The sequence below is a fragment of the Numida meleagris genome, chromosome 10, assembly GCF_002078875.1.
Source record: "Numida meleagris isolate 19003 breed g44 Domestic line chromosome 10, NumMel1.0, whole genome shotgun sequence".
NCBI classification, from domain to species: Eukaryota; Metazoa; Chordata; class Aves; order Galliformes; family Numididae; genus Numida; species Numida meleagris.
In genome coordinates, this window is record NC_034418.1 from 7502516 (window position 1) to 7519953 (window position 17438).

Below are 17438 nucleotides of genomic sequence, written 5' to 3' on the forward strand. Positions count from 1 at the left end.
GTGACTAAGCTTAAAATTATTTATGTAATGAGGTAAGATAGCAGTGGACTTGTCTGGTTATAGCTTTCTTGTTTTTTAACGCTTCAGACACTGAATGTAGAGACTTATGACCCCTAATACGTTTGGAATGGAGAAAAGTCAGAGTTAGTGTCTGCGTTCTCTTCAGTAATGCCATTGGTGAACACAGGTACTTTATTATTATGTTGGCTTACCCTTGGAGCTTCTTAAGAACAGTCTTTCTTTGCCATGCAACTTCTGAAATCTCTTACCTCCTGTGGAATGAAAACAGGACATGGTATACTCTGAAATTTGAAGTGTTTTCACTCAATGACTATATATGAAAACAACACTAGAATGGCCAGGTTCCTAAGGACTGAAGTGGTTAAAAACATTGTGAAAAAAACAGATTGAACCTTATGCAAGCCTTTCCCCATGACGTCTGCTACTGACGTAAGAAGATGAACTGTCTAAAATTGTGTGTAAAATTTCGCTACCTTAAATATCTTCCGAAGAAGGAAGAGGCTCTATCAATCAATGTCTTTCCTAATGTGAAGTTGAATATTTTTTCTGTAAATGGTTAAAATACTGTTTCTGGTCTTTATTATACTTTTTTTTTCTAAAATGAGTTTCTGTTTTAAGTTTCATCTTAAGTGCACCAGTCCAGTTTTCCTACAGACTACGGTTAAAACAGGTATATACACCTATAAAAGTTCTGTGCAGGTAAATCAAATTCAAAGTCTGGGGTGGCAAGGAAGAATTTCATTCCTTTATTGAGTAAATCACACAGTTTATGAATCTTTTTACTGCACTGCCAGAAGTTACTTACTGAATGATCAAGAAATACAGATGTTATTTCACTTGTAGTCGTAGCTATCTGACTGGGTCAAATATTTTAGTTCACAGCTAAAGCACCAAGCAAGAAAATTTGTATGTCAAATCTAATGTGTCTTTGGAATTTCACACAAGCATAGCTTTTTGTATTCACTGCAAATTATGAGTTCTTTGTACCTAGATGGTTTGTAAAATAATATACTATTGCTCTTTCACCTAGAGGAATCCTAAAGTCTTTTGGTGAAGTATAAATCCAGTCAGGGTTGGTGTTGGTGATGCAGGTTTGGTACTGATTGTCACGCACAGTTCTGTTTACTTTAATGGGTTACAGGTAAGCACTGAGAAAGGCAGTGAATAATTGCGTAGAGCTCAACCTCAGTCATTAAAATTATACGTTATGCCCTGGTGATGTTGCTGAGGGGGTCTGGAAAACTTAGTGGTCAGTACAAAAAACTCAGTGGGGAAAAAAAAAAAAACTTAAAAAGGTGATTACATGAAGTTTCAGTATTTCTGATTAGATATTATGGAATTTTAGTCACCACTGGAGTGTCATATTCATGACCTCAGTTACCATATCTGTGACAAAGGTTAGTAATTTAGTGTCAGTAGCATTCAAGGTTTAATTTCTTCGCTATTCTATGCACAATAATCCTACTTGCTCTTATTTTCAGTCTAGTGAGACAATGTAAATTCCTTTCTATGTGAGTATAAGATAATTTTCTTTGGAGTTTTGTCACATTTGTAGGTCATTAGTAAAGTACAGATCCAAATTTTTGACACCTCAGCTTTAAAATCATCTCAAAAAAACCACATAAGGATAGCCACTTTTGTGTGCTCTCTGCACAATCTGACCAGAACTGAGACTGGAGAAGACTAGCAGCTCAGCTCCTGGAAGTCATACTGCAGGGTGCCAGAGAACGACAGGCAGTTCTCATTCATGAGTATCTGAACTAACTGAATTTGTGGGCAAATTTGTTGAGGGCTGGAGAATATTTGATAAGCCAGATTACACATCTCTCCTCCACAAAAAAAAAGCAACAACATTAGTAGTTGAAGAAAAGACTATTAAACTATTTCTGAATTGGGTATCTGACATTAGCCATTCTGAATAATTATTAGCTTTTATAAATATAAAAGGCTCAAATGATGGAGCAAAGTTTATATCTTGGAGTCTGAACAAAACTATAAGGATAATACTGAGTAGCCCATCTAAAACAGCTGGGAAACTATAATTCCATTTTAATCAAACAGATGATTGCAAAGGCGCATGGCTATGTATTCCCTCAGCTACCTGCCTACTCATCCAGACAATGCTGATATTCTCTTTTCTTCACTTCAATTAAACAAAGCTCCCAAATGGTGTTCTGATATTTCTGGACAGTTCAACCAACATGGAAGCTCAAAAGAGACACTGTTCATTTTCTGCTAATTGAGAAACAGGAAGAATAGTAATTGAATTTACAGCTACAGAGGTATCCACCTTCTGTGTTAAGGTGAGTCTCTAAGCAGAAGGCATGTTGTCTCTGTTCATTGAGCTGGAAAATGTAGCAGCTAAATAGAAAATTGCCAATGCTGATGTGCTTAAAATAGTTTCTATCTGAATCGTGCTGCTTTGCTGAGTGATGGTCTGTGATTGCTAACCCCATCAAGCATGCCTACAGCAGCTGAGAGTAAATCTTGGAAAGGATTCTCTCTGTCCCAAACTTGTCATAGCATTTCAGCCACTACTGCATTCATGCAAGCTTGTAAGAGAAATCAAGGCTTTACGTGCTGTGCTATTTGTAGAATATACACAACTGTTTTGTATTAGGCAAGAATAAAGGAAGTATGAAAAAGGCACAAGTGTGACAACAAGCTCGTGGTGGCTCTTCTCAGTTTCAGTTTACATATGTCCACAAGAATAGGGATGTAGTAATGTTAGTAACTAGATCTCTTGTGTCAAGTTAGCTGGACAATTGTAATTCAGTATAGCGAAATATTTATTCGTGTCATCCACTTTCTGTCATCAGCTCTGTAGATTAAGAGCAAAAACTTCAGTCCTCTGAGATTTTCTATCATGCATCTTAAATCACAGAGTATTTAATGGCTCTTTTACCAAGACAATCAGGGAATATACAGATCATATAGGTAAATACTTTCAGTATATGTACATACTTAACAGGTGTTTGGGGGGAGTTAGCGGGAAAAAATGGAAGGGGCGTAGTGAAGAGTTTTCTTTGTGTATCATATATTAATGCGTTACAGATACCTTAAGGGCAACTTGTGAGTCAAATTCAATTCAGAGGAAGCTTCCATTTGTCCAGATATTGTCTGATTTACTTGCTTTTAATTTGGAAAAGCTAATGTGTAGCTATCACCAATTAATAGTTGTCTAAAGCATTCTGTGTCTCCTATGTGATAGCTGGGGAAATGCTTGGATTTAGTAAAGTGCACGTGAGTAGAATGAAAAGTGAAGTAGCTGCTTTCAAGATGTAGCCAAGAATCAAGTGAGCAGAATATAAATAAGTAGCTGAATTCTCCACTTTGATACAGAGAGTTAAAATATTGTAATAGCTAGATCTCAAGTAAACAGCTATGCTTTCTGGTTTTATTTTGGTTATTTGTAAAGCTTTGAGTACGCAAATAAATGTGTGTCAGTCAGAGGAGCAGCTGCATTAGTAAAGAACCACCTAGTATGTTCTCAAAAATGAGAGCTCCCAGCTGGGAGTTTCTCTTTAATGCAGTTCTTTTCCTATGTGTTGTCTTCACAGGCTTCGCAAAGAAATAAACATATGTATATGCTCTCTTTCCTTTATACGCATTTGAGTCTCAACAGGGCTCTGTTTTGCTATCCATTTTCTTTAATAAATGTCTTTCGCATGTAGAATTGTTGTGCTGTGCTCTTGTGCACATCATAGTGGAAGATGTTCTACTCTTGCAAGCCCCCCCCGAGGCACGTGAAGCTGGAGTCAAGTTATGATAAAACACAAAGTAAGCCCAAGCCAGCATCCTGATATTGGCATGTGTGTATATAGGTATGTAGCATGGCATTTTTCACATCTGAATTATATGAATAGGGTTCATTATCAAATTTATTTTATTTCTCATTGTTTCATGCTTACAGTAGGTGAAAATAGTATGGGAATACTCCTGCCTGTTCTGCATTCTCAGGTATGTCTGCTAACTATAATGTTCATCCGATGCTAAAGACAGTAAAATAAAGATGGTGGAACTGTTTTGATATTCTGGATGTGGACAAATTTAAAATAAAGCTATAGGTCAGCTCAGTGTCATACAGGATCATGATAAAACTCCTTAAATGTTAAAAGAAAAAAGTAAAGAATTTAATGTAGCACCTTGACTAGTTCTGTGTGCAGGAGGCTTCATTTCATCTTGACTCATACTGTAGTTGAAGCAACTCTTATATTTCCCCATCATATCAAATGTCAGACTTACGACACGTTTCTGAGAGATGACAGCTTTGAGAGGGGGCTGTTCTGAGACTGTTTTTCGGAAAACTAACCTTAGGAATAGATTAGACTATTTTGGATTAAATTGCTTTTTGTTGAAAATGCACAAATATTCAGAATGGAAATGCCTGATGTGGTGAACATGGTAATTGATAAAAATCTGTTTTCTCTTCAGCAGCTTCATTAATAGGGCTCAGTAACTGCCTGGCTTCCATAGCTCTGGCTATGATGTAGTGAGGCATACAAGAGGTGTTGAAGTTTTTTGTTTTTAAAGTAGAATTTATCTTGACGTTACCCTTCCCCCTCCCCTCCAAAGACTGTCAGAGTGTCTAAGACTGTCATGTTTCATTCCATTTTGTATTTTGGAATAAGAATTCTTTGTGGGTGTCTTTAAGAACTGCATTCTGGTTTTGGATAGGCTTTATTAGCATAGTAGATGATTGTTCATTGGTACATATAATAGTACAAGGTTTATCCAGTTATTGATATGATAAAATTGCTGTAAATTTCTAATGCGTTTCTTAATTTTGCCTATAAGAAGGGAAATTTGGGTGTTCAGCAGATAAGCTTAGTATGATTTCCTTTTCAGACTGAGGTTTGACTTGCAGTTTGGAAGTTTAAACTCTTGCTCTGGCTTTATAAACCTGGTTGCTTTGTATGAAGTCTATTCCACTCCAGGATAATTTTCTTCAAATTTTTGGTTTAGAAGGTTTGGGGAAGTATTTTATCATTGAATACAAAGCGTTGTTCAGATTTCAGTAAAATTAAACCATCTGCAAACAAATTAGTCAGCAGTTACTTAGTTTCTTCAATCTTTGCAACAAACCCACAGAGTTTGTACTTGAGAAATGTTGTAGGTTTATGATATTTCATTCTTGGTGAATCCCTGTACAACCAGATCAGCATCTCTCATATTTCAGATTTTTCGAAGCCTGAAGTACATATCTTCATACATATCTTCCTCCTCAAATCTTCCTGTTTAAAGGGCTGAAGGCAAAGACAAGAATGTTAAAGACCAATATCATAATTTTCTATTAAACATGAGTTTTAATTTGACAGAAAAGTGTGGTATTCATGAGAGGCAGAATCTGAATTACGTTTTCACATTAGAAAAATTGATCCCCTAAGGCTCAGTGATGAAGCCTCTAAGCACTTAGGAAAGCTTACTTTAATCCATTCACCGTGTCCTTAGAATATGCAGCATAGAATAGAGCCAGCAGCCAGGCACGCAGTCTGACTTGAGGTTTGTGAGGATTATCTTACATGATTTTAATACTTTTACGAAAGTTCTTGATATTCCATCATCTCCTTTTTAATATCTTAATTTTGATTTTATGGCATAAAAATATATTTAGATGGTGTAAAAATATTTTTAGATAGCTTACTGATTATCTTCAACCTAAAAAAGCTGTAACTAGACATTAAGTTCTTGCTACTAATTTCTTTATCTGCAAACTTATCCTAGCTGATGTGTTTTCAGCCTCAGCTCTTGCATAGCAAGGCAGTAATATTTTCTTACTATGGTTTTAAAGACATTGATAATATACTACTGTTCTAAAAATAATTCTTTTGTAATGGGCAGTGCTTATGTTTCAGCCATTTTTCTTACCCACTTCATAAATCTTAAAATTGTTCAGTTAAAATTGATGATCTGAAGATGTGTGAATGTCTATGTACAAAGAAAACACAATCTTAAATATACCAGTTTGGGCTGAGGAAGTAGGCCAAATGCTGTATTACAAAAAGCTTAGTTGTTAGAGTGGGATCAAGTTAAATGAAAAAAGATGATCCACATATTCAAAGTAATATTCATGGTACCACCTAACCACGCCTTAACATTTTCTCACTATATGTAGTTGAACCAGAATGGGCATGAGGTTGATTATTTTGCAGTATTGACCACACGCTTGATTCTGCAAAGTTAGTTAAAGCTTTCTGCAGGAACTAATCATTGCACCCACAGTGAGACATTTTAAATAATATGGTTAAATACACTATATAGGAGAAAAAAAAAATTCTTAAAAGTTGATCGGTGGAAGTGATAAAGATATGGCCCTGGCATGATGTGCTGCTGAACTTTTTAATTACTTAACACTTGTAATAATCTGAGGGATATGGAATGAGTAACCATTTAAGGCGAGCAGTTTTGTTTCTTCCTTCTTCTGCATGTGATTTTTCCAAGGTCAAAGCTTCATTTTCTGATAGTACACATCAGGGACTGTTTCCCAGTCTTGATAAATTCAGAGTAACTGTGAAGAAGTGAATGGGAATTCAGAGTAATAGCTTTGCACAAGATCTTGAAACTACAAGATAAATGATAATTGAGGACTATGACAGACTACGTAATGAATTTAAGTGTTGAATCTTGAAAGATAACATAGTGATGCTCAAATATCATGTGTGCCATAAATATTCGCAGAAAAAATGAGAAAATCTTGTGTTTACAACTTTCATTAAGAACTATGATTTTGAGTTCTAAATGTAAAAATCTTATAGATAAGGCAACTCAAAGTCAGTTTTCTTCCTGTTCATTAATTGAAAAAGGAGGAGACAGCATTTACTACCAGAAGTGCAAATATACACCTACAGTTTTCTTAAGAAAGGGGGAAAAAAAAGGGGAGAGGAGAGTGTTTAATTGCTTTGACAGGCTTTATATTTCATTTATTTAGTAATTACAACTGACTGGTCCTTTTCCTCATTTATTCCTCAGATGGTTCTTCTCTATGTTATCCTGTCCTTTCTAGCACGTTTCAAATCTAGGTAGATACAAACAATAAGCAAGAATCCCGCTCCAGAATTAAGCGACATTAACCATGATTGTTGTGGCAGCTTCATACAGAATATTTCATTTATTATTGTATAAATATGAAATGATAATCAAGGTCAGGTATGAACTGTCAGGACTACGGCTGTAATAAATGCAGAGGATCAGAAAATTGCTTCATAAAGAAAAGATATGGCCTGGTTCCAAAACCAGATTCATATTACTACAACAAATTAGAAGAGGGTATTTCAAGAACATTTGCAGTAGACCACACTTACAGAAGATAAAGTGACATATCTGAAATGATCTCATTACTTTTCTGCTTATTTTAATTTGATACTATACACGTTTGTCTGTAAAGGCCTATAATTTAAAAACAATTCCTCTAGACCTTGTGTTTGTTCTTTTTTTTCCTAAACTTTTGTAGCTTTCACTTCTCATGGAGAATTTTTATTACTTAGTGAATTGCTGTTTGTGGAAACAGAATATAGTGAGCCACATAGTCAAAACCAAGCAAATTCCGACTGAGTGAAGGCCATTTAAGACGAGGTTTGTTTTTCTGAGCCTGGAACATATGGTTTTAAGACAAACCCTGCTTTCATCTGAAGAAATTAATTTACCAGGCACAATGAGCTTAGTTAATAGAAATAGTCTGAAGTAAGAGAAAAGGATACACTGCAATGTAAGTTCATGTCTCAGTACTGAAATGACTAGAATATATCCTAAATGAAAACATTAAAAGGACAGTGAAGACAGAAGTTGCTTTTTCAAATTCATTGAAAATGGAATTCTGAACTACTGATGTAAATGTAATGAAACAAATTCTGATGGTTTAGTCTCAAAGACATGAAACCAGTTTCTGCTTCTAGGCTATGTCAGTTACAGAAGAACATTGTGAGAGGTCGATCACATGCTGGAACAATACCTGTTTGTTTTAAAGGATTTCTGAAGTTCAGGCATTTTTCCAATATGTTTTTGAATATGACCATAAAAATAAAGATTTTGAACCAAACTAAGTCCTGAAAAAAATTCCGAAATGTATTCCATTGAAGCTGATCACTACTGCAGTGTACTTGAAATGGTTGTCATCTGTTGAAAATAACACAAGGAATTGATCTTTCACAATGTTTCACGCAGACAATAGTAAATTCCACCTAATTAAAATTTACTGTGGCAAAAGAGGAATGTGTGCTTCAACAGAGTGAAGTGAAACAATCTTTGCAGATTCTTTGTAGATTTATTCTTTTTTGTATTTACTACAGAATTTGCATATGTGATGACTGTATTTATCTTGTGTAGTCATGCACACACTACAATAAAGGTAACCTCAGCTTTCTGGCAAGAATAATGCTATGCAAAAATGCTTTAACTTCCTCTGCTGACTTGGACTATAGAAGCAAAATGACTGTAAATTTACTCTGCTGGCATTGTTGAATGAACTAAGTATTCTTGTAAAGAATCATGAGCCAGCATTCAAGTCATGCTCAAGGTCAATTCATTTACATTCAGTAATTAAAAAAGGCATATTGAAATTGAGTGAATCCTGAGTAGGATGCATGAAAGCTCATTTATCAGGCTATTATGCTGAACATTTTATACTATTAATGACTTTGCTTAAGACATGCTTATGCTCTCCCCCTTTAATCATTTGAAATTTCTCTACCTTGTAGGTTTGACTTGTTTATGAAAAACACTATTTAAAACTCTACTGTCAGCAACGCAGAGGTATACAAACTGTCCATCCTGTAGGAATCTTTACTTGTAATGCATTGTTATTCAAATCTTGTATAAGCTCAGGTTAGATGTTCCAGTTGTCTGAAAACACTGTTATATTTTAAAGTTTAAGTGAAATGTTTAGCACGGGAGATGGGAGGGGGGGGAGAGGAAAGAACAAAAAAAAAGACAAATTTTTTCTGAAAAATGACAAATTTATATTCGTTTTTATTTGCTTAAAACATTATTTTTCTAGACTTTCTTGGAGGTATGTGCATCAACATTAATGACTCTAAGTATTCACAGATTTCCAGTAAGTCTTCATTTATTGTTAAAAGCATTGAATGTTTTCCTTTTTCTGTATGTCACCCCAGAAAATATCTCAGAGAATTCCTTTTCCTTACAACATGACCAATTTTCTATCCCTTAGTGGCAAGTATTACAGCATCCTGTAGGACCTTAATTATGTTTGCTATTCTTAGATGGTGCTCCCATGAAAAGTCCACTTGAAAAAAAAGATAGAAAAGGAACCCCATACTGAAAGCGAGTTTGTTTTGACTGACCAGTGCCTAAATGTTGTATCTGAGCTCATAATGTGAATTTCACATGTATTGCTTTGTGGCTTCATTTCATAAAACCAAATTCATGTCTGGTAATATTCTGCTATGGTGTAAAACATTGCACATAAATACCAAACTGAAAGTAACTTTCTTGTGAATTCTGTACACTGCTTTACCATTCTTATTATATTGTTTCTTTGTAGAAAGTAACAGATGTTCTGGTATCAGATGGGGTTCTATCTTTCCAGCCTCCAAAAAAACATTCTCTTGACAAAAATTACTAGGTATCCAGGTTTCATTTTTAGTTTTGCTTGATTGTTGTGCAATGAGTCAAAATTCAATCTTGCTCCAAAAACAAAAAATAACATTTTAGAATAGGTGTATTTAGAAACATAATTTAGGTAGAAAGTTCAGAAGTACAGGTTGAATTTTAAACGACAGGCATTTCACTGAGTTTGCCAGATCCATACAATATGTTGTTATTGCTTTTTCTGGGCTTTGTTGAACATGTATTTTTGGATAGTGTTGTAGCTTGAGCAGGCATCAAGGCAGAAAGTACCACCATACTGTAAACTCAGTCAGAACTTCAGCTGAGGTGATTTTTGTTCTCCTATCCTTTCTGTGCAGTTAGGAGAATAATTTACCTTATTGGGACAGCTGCAATTAAATTAATTAATTGTTTATCACATCAGCATGGTTTTCTCAAGTTATTTTCTGTGTACTTTCCTACTGCTACTTAGATAATGCTAAAGGATTTCTTATTGCTGTGATAATCCAGTGCTTTATGGCAAGGCTTTTGAAGTCAGGAAGGACAGGCTAACACTCAGCTCCCATTGATAACTTAACATCTTATACATGTTTTATCTCCAAATCACAGAAACCCTGTTATAATATTTTAACTACCTAGATGGTTTTTGTGACTTTGTTATTCTTTTAAAAGCGTGATTTCTACTGTTTTAAATGTGCATGTTATATGCATTTGGTTTATGTTCATGATATTAATGAAAGATTGGATGACACTTGCAGTTGTTTTCCATTACTTGAAGTGAAAAACAACCTTTTAAATAAACTTGAAGTAATGTGGTTTTGACAGTATTTTAGATTGGTTTACTCAACTCTAGGAATGTATGTTACCATTTAATGAGCTAAGTGTCAAGGCTTTAAAACTTTGCATAGTGTGTATACAAAATTTTACTGCTAATACTGCATTTCCGTCAGAAAAAAACATCCTTTCTGATTGGCTGTTATAAAGATGAATTTCTAAGATTGATTTTTTTCATGTTTCTAGTATGCTATCAAACATGTTATAATATTTTATAGCTAATACATTCAGAATTATTCAACTTCGTTTTTACATTGATATATTTCCACGTTTGGTCTTTTGCTGCAGAGTTGATTTGCTGTTTCTTATTAGTTTGCAATTGCTCTCTGAATTGAGTGTCTTGTTATATGATCCTATGGTGTATCTTCTTGGAAGGGTAAGAGTGAGATCAAAATAGATATCCAGAGCTTTTGTTTTGCCAGATCACTAATGATCCATGTCCATTTTCTTGATTTACTAAAAAAAAAAATGTAGACTGAGAAAATCTTTTAAAGTTTGTGTATTATCATCATTGTAGTTGTTGCAGGGCTTCATGCCTTTGTTGATCCTATTTCAGTGTATTTCATGTTAAAAAACAAAAAAAACAAGGAATTGGGGAAAAAGTAAAACTATAATGTGTATACACGTTTACTGTGATGCAGTTTTACATAGCATCTTTCTATGTCAGCAGAATGTGATGCATTTCCTTCTGGCTATCAGTTTGGGATGTTTCACTATAACCAAATGACTGTCCTCATTATAAACTCTATTGGAGTAGAATGTCCAATATAATCTTTTTGACTAGCTTTAACCCTAGAGAGCTTTGATGAAGATCCTAATTAGTTTTTTTGATTCATCTGTGTTTAGGAAAGAGATTTATTATAGTAGCACCCACTTGTGCCACTGATAATTAGAAGTCTGTCAGCATTTTCATTATATAGCATTAGTCTTGCAGGAGAGAATCCCTCCCCATCTGACACTTTGGATTATTTGTGAATGACTTGGACAGAACTTGCTGCTTAGGCTAAAATTGACTGGAAACAGCATTGCTATTAACCACTCCAGCCATCGCTGCTGTGAGGTATACACAGCCTGCCATTCTTTTCTCTTAGGAAAAATGGAAGGAATGGAAAAACTAGGAGCAGATTAGCTTCTCCAGAGAAAAGCATTTGATTAATCTGTGCTGCAGGTGAATGATTAAAACTCAAGGAAAAATAAGAAACAGATTTGTAATTTTAGAATTCCAGCATTTGTGTAACTTCTGCACAAACCTATACAAATAATCTGTCCGTGCTTTGAGTTGTATTTCTGTGTCAGCGGCTGAGTCTGTGCTCCTTATTTTTGGCATAAGATCTGCTTCTAAAAATCTGATTTTTCCAAAGTACATATATCCCCCTTGCTTAGACTATGAGGAAAGCACAGTTACTTTGTGTTCAAGTTAATACTGGTGCTGGCTATTAGTATATGTGAAAAAAATCAAATTATGCAGTGATTCTTGACATGCATTTGCCATGTTGTATTCTCAAACAAAACATTTAGAGGATATCTGAAATTCTCAGCAATTTTGATTTTGCAAGAATCTGCAAAATTGAACTGGCCTATCATGATGAGACTTTTCTCTTGTGGTGAGACGTTTTGTTGATTATTTTTTGTCTTTCTAAAACCCGGGATGATTCCATGGATACCTATGGCTGCTCATGTGACTACTCCAGGAACATCTGCTCACCGTTGCAGACTGGGTTCTTATATGCTGCTTTCAAAATGTATGTATGTTTTATAAAAATCTGGAGGAGTCTCAGAGGTGACCTTATCGCTCTCTGTAACTACCTGAAGGGAGGTTGTAGTGAGCTGGGGGTCGGCCTCTTCTCTCTTGTAACTAGTGACAGGACAAGGGGGAATGGCCTCAAGTTGCACCAGGAGAGATTTAGGCTGGACATTAGGAAATACTACTTTTCTGAAAGAGTGGTCAGGCGCTGGAATGGGCTGCCCAGGGAGGTGATGGAGTCACCATCCCTGGAGGTGTTCAAGGAACATTTAGATGTTGTGTTGAGAGACATGGTTTAGTGTGGTTATTGGTGATAGGTGGATGGTTGGACTGGATGATCTTGCAGGTCTTTTCCAGCCTAGCTAATTCTATGATTCTGTGAAAAGCAGATATTGTTTTGCAGCATGCTGTGTGAATATTACCTCATAACAGTAGTTCAGCTTCTTTTCTTTTAAAGACTTTTGAAGAGAAGTTTTATTTTTGCTTGGCTATCAGTGCTTTTAAGATTTATAAAGGAGGGATGGCAGGGAAAGAAATGAAGTTGTATTTGACCTCTAAATTTGTGGAAGACCATATGTATGGTTTACATTTTGTTAAACTGAATTCCTAACATTCATCATAATGTAAATTTTGTTTTTCTATTTAGTCTCTTTTACTTGCTTAAATACACTTTTTCCCCCTCTTCATTTGTTTTAACATGTTCCCTGTTGATAAATCTGTGATCATAAATAGCAGCTCCTCATCAGCTTCTGCCAGCCTGTACATTTTTTTTGTAAATAAGTAGCTCGTAATTGGCATTTTTAAGGGAAACCAAACAGCAGTGTTTTATAACTGGGGGGAAAAAAACTGTTGTGTCATTTTCAGTCACACTGATCCAGTTCTGGAGGTCTTGGCCTCAGGAGGACGAAACAAAGATCTACTGTTGTGAATTCTACAGAAAGCTGCTTGCTTTCATGTCAGTGTTTATCAGAAGGGAAAGAAGGAGAGGCTCTTGCCTTCATATGTGTAAACCAAAGCTCTGAACTGTGTAATTTACTTAGTTGTCTTTGATCTTGAAGCTGTTCTTTTTTGCTAAAGTAAATCTGCTCCTTGGTAAATCTGTGAATTTTCAGCATAAGATGAAATATTAAGGGCACCACTGTTTGGTCTCCAAACACATTCAGCAACCATTGACAAATGTCACTGGGTGCAATTTTTTCCACGTGGAGGAATTCAGTGACACACCTTTGCTTTATCTGCACTTCTGTGTCAGATGCTATTTTGTCAAGTGTCCCTCTGCTGCCATCTGTTACACAGCAACAACGTGTAATGGAATATTGGTGGGAAGGTTCAGCATCTACTGCCAGACCACCATTATCCACCTTTGACACTGTGGACAGACATCATAAAATAGAAGGCGTTACTGTTGGAGCAGCTCTTATGGATTGTAAGGGCATATTTAAGCATACAGATTTTAAGTCAAAGAATGATATTCTGTGTATTGAAATAATTGTTTTCATACACTATAACATAACCTACTAAAAAAAGACAATGACTACTTTTATATTCTTAAACTAAAATGCAATTAAACCACATACGCTTTTGGAGTAGCTCCGTACAAATTTATTAAGAATATATATATACCATTTTAATGCAATCCACCGTGACCATTAAGTTCAGAAGATATGAGAGATGACATGCACACAAGTAACCTGAGAGAAGTAATCTATTACAGACATAGTAGAATTTCATATTGTTACTTCCCTGGTTAAAATCATCTGTTACCAGTTGATTGGACTTCATTAGTGTTTTTGCATTTTGCTGAACCTCAAAGAGTGAGAGGTGCTTTCAGATCTGATATGTAAAAATGAGAAATGACGCTGAAAGTTATCCTCAGCCAGGTAGAACACACAGTTACTGTCTGGTTGTTGCAGTGTAATTTATCGTCAAAGAACAGATAGATAGACCCTCTTCTGATTAGTTTCCACCTCATTTATCTATTTTGTACAAATTAACTGTTATCCTTGACATCTACAGGTGAAATAGCCTAGTTGTAGTAGTTAGACAATAATAATGACATTCTATGTTTATACATAGCTTCCATGTTTTGTGCATCACCAATACCTTTCTACGTATGTAGTTTTGGTATGTGTAAAATATTTCATGATCCACTCCCCTCACCTCTTGAAGTTGCTTATTTCAAGGTAGAAATATACATATGAATTAACATACAAATTTGCATATACATAACATGTTACTGTATAACAGTAATAAATTATCTCTGGCAGAATAAAAGACCTGATATTCAGGCTAATTAACTTTATGCAATGGTGGGGTGGAACAAAGATTAAACTACTGGTAGGTATTTTCAGTGGATAGCTTGTCATTACCCCTACAAGTATGGTTAGCTATGCCTGTGGAATATAACAATTATATGCTGGGCTCTACAACCTGATCTTTACATCTTGTCCACCGCAGTGGTGCCACTGGCTCTATGTCAGTAGCAAAGCTGACTTGAGGGCAAAGTGCCCTGCAGTGAACAGTCTCATACATTACCCTCTCTCTAACTCCTCCTCCACTGCTTTTTATCTAGTATGTTTTTGAAGTACTTTGATTTATGGAGAAAGATTAAAAAAAAAAAAGTAAAAACCATTCAGGTTCAAAAACGATTTGAACAAATGCTGCCAATAAAATTGAATAAATTTATCACCTATCCTTCTTTTTTTATGTTTTAATTTAAAGGTATGTTTCTATGCCAGAAATGGTTAACATGCATATAACTCCATAATTTCTAAGGTGCATTGGGAAGCTTTTTGGACACTTGACTCAATTTTCTGCAGCATCTTTTGCATCCTTTGATACATAAGAAATGCACAGTTTTGACAATGTGCCGTTTCAGTACAGTGAAAACAACAACAAAAAAGCAGTTGTTGCTTTCTGTTACCCAGGCATAATATCATGTATTGGAATGTAGTCCGAAAGAATAAATCCTTTGCCCTTGATGGAAAGTGGCAAATGTAGTTTTCAATGAAATGCTGCCAGCCCTGATTTAGAATAGCCAAAACAGTTTCTTGAACTACCATGACCTGCATGGCTGTGCTATGAGTGAAAGATTTCAGCATGGCCAGGTATATTTTGGCTCGTACACATTAGCAAGGACAATCACTTTAGTGTGGAAAAACTGGAAAATCTAAAATTAATTTATTGTATCAAAACCTGTAGGCTATTGCAGAAAACATTTCAATAACAAAATTTAACGAACAGCTAGAGGTATCCTTCGCACATTCTGTAGAACTTTAGAAAACTATTTGTTTCATTTTGTTGTAGTCTAGGGCATCTATTTGTGCATGCCTATTGTGCAGAGAAAACAATGCGTTTTTCAGAGATGAAGAAATAGCTCTAAAAGTGGATTTTAGAGATCTAATCCTCCAAATGTATTCATCTTACTATTTTAAGTAATTAAATGCAAGTTAAATAGAAGATGATACAATAACTTCATTGACTGTATTTGCCTTTAAGAGGAGACCTGGTTTTACAACAATTTGATTTGCATTACCTGTTACCTAGACTTGGTAGGCTCAGTTTTTTTACTGTGAGAATTCTCAATGGGTGTAGGAAATGACTTCAGAATATACAGCCTATACCCTATATTTCTGAGCATAACTTCTCATTTCTCAACTCAGTTAGTAACATGACTTATTTCAATATAAAAATGTGATGAAGATGGGATAGCTGAGTTCAGCTTCATCATCAAAGGATGTTACATCTCAATGTGTGGTCAAATAGAAAAATGGCTTTTTGTTTGCTGGAGTTTGACTTGGTGTAACACTGTTCCAGACAATGTCTAAGAAGAGGGAAATTCAAAAACTGGAGTCATGTTGGGTGTGTAACTTCAGTTCTTTCTACAAGTTTTCTGAGTGATATTTGCTACTAACATTCAGGTTGAGACTCTACTACATAAAAATACCATCCTGAGTTTATTACTCTATCACATAAAAAGAGAAACTAGAGAAAAAAGCTTTCAAACAAATTTCTCTTGTTAGCAGTGGAATTGCATATATGCAATACGCAGAGAGGCTGGTGGAATTGTGAAATATAAATTATGTGTAAATTAAAATTAAGATACAGTAGAAGGTTTGGCCATGTGGGCCACCTGAGAAACACCACGGGTAGACATTTCAAGTAAAAATCTTGTTTCATTCTTTGCCGAGATATTTTGGTTGCAATTTCTGTCATTTAAAAAACAATATAAATAGCAAGTAGCTGGATTTTTCTCACCTTTCAGTTGCTTCCCTAAGATTTTCATTTCTTACTCTCCAAGAAAATATTGCAAGTCCACTAGAATTACTTAAGTTACATATAACCTACAGTCATTTTCAATTGGGCATTTGCAAATGAAGAAAGGGCACAGTGCCTTACTGAGGTAAGGAATTTCAGTTCGTGACAACACACAATTGACAGGAATATTCTTGATAGTCTATTTCAATGCTATTAATACTAGGTTAATTTTTTTTTTACTGAAAATTAACAGACTTGAAGTGCTTTGTTGCTATTTACTATCACAATTTTACTCTACTCTTCTTTTTGAATGCTGTATTTTATGTTCTTCTGGAAGTTAAATACTTCCTTTTATTATTCAAACTAATATATAATAGGATTCTGATTTCAGCTGCATTTTCACTGTGATCTTACTGATATCTTTAATGGATACATTTAGTACCATGAAAGTATGGTTCATATGGTTTCTGAAACACGTATAGCCTGTGTTCAGTAGAGCACTACATGGTCTAGACTATCACATGTCCTGATTGCAAAAACATGAAGGTTGTCTTTCATGCAAGCTCATATTTTCTTTTTAATCAGAAATCTGTTATTTTTGGCAAATCTTGCTAAATGCTTTTTGTTATGAATGTTGGCATTTTTTCATGCATATAGATTAATGTACATACAAATAGAGATGGTAAGTTAATTGAGTAAAATACTGAAGCAGCTGTGTGCAATTAAGAAAATCTTTAATCTATTTCATTATTTTTTTTGCTGGCTCTGCGCTATGATCAGTGAAGCTATTCTGTATCTTTTTATTTGCAATGAGTATAATCATAAATGCAGGCACAGGTTGTTCTTACACTCACCTTTCCACTTCAACTTTAAATGGCAGAAGGCAAGCCAGATACTGTATTATCTGGAATAAGTCATCATGGCAGCTGAAATTTAACAGGTAGGTTTAAACTTCTTTGGTTGCAATAACTTGCACAGAACACAACTCCTAGGCTTTCTGTTTCATTTCTACTTTGTA

The 17438-nt window shown here is 35.1% G+C and overlaps 1 long non-coding RNA gene across 2 annotated transcripts in view; it reads left to right on the plus strand.

Moving 5' to 3' along the window:
• Positions 1–17438, plus strand: part of LOC110404425 — a 195543-nt gene that overhangs the window by 41861 nt on the left and 136244 nt on the right. The window contains exons 3-5 of one of the 2 annotated variants that reach the window (XR_002442222.1): positions 3696–3845; positions 3935–3981; positions 8715–8935. The exons of the other annotated variant lie outside the window; for it this stretch is intronic. This is a non-coding gene — a long non-coding RNA (uncharacterized LOC110404425). Of the gene's footprint in view, positions 1–3695; positions 3846–3934; positions 3982–8714; positions 8936–17438 lie in introns of those variants that run through there. 2 annotated transcript variants of the gene reach the window in all.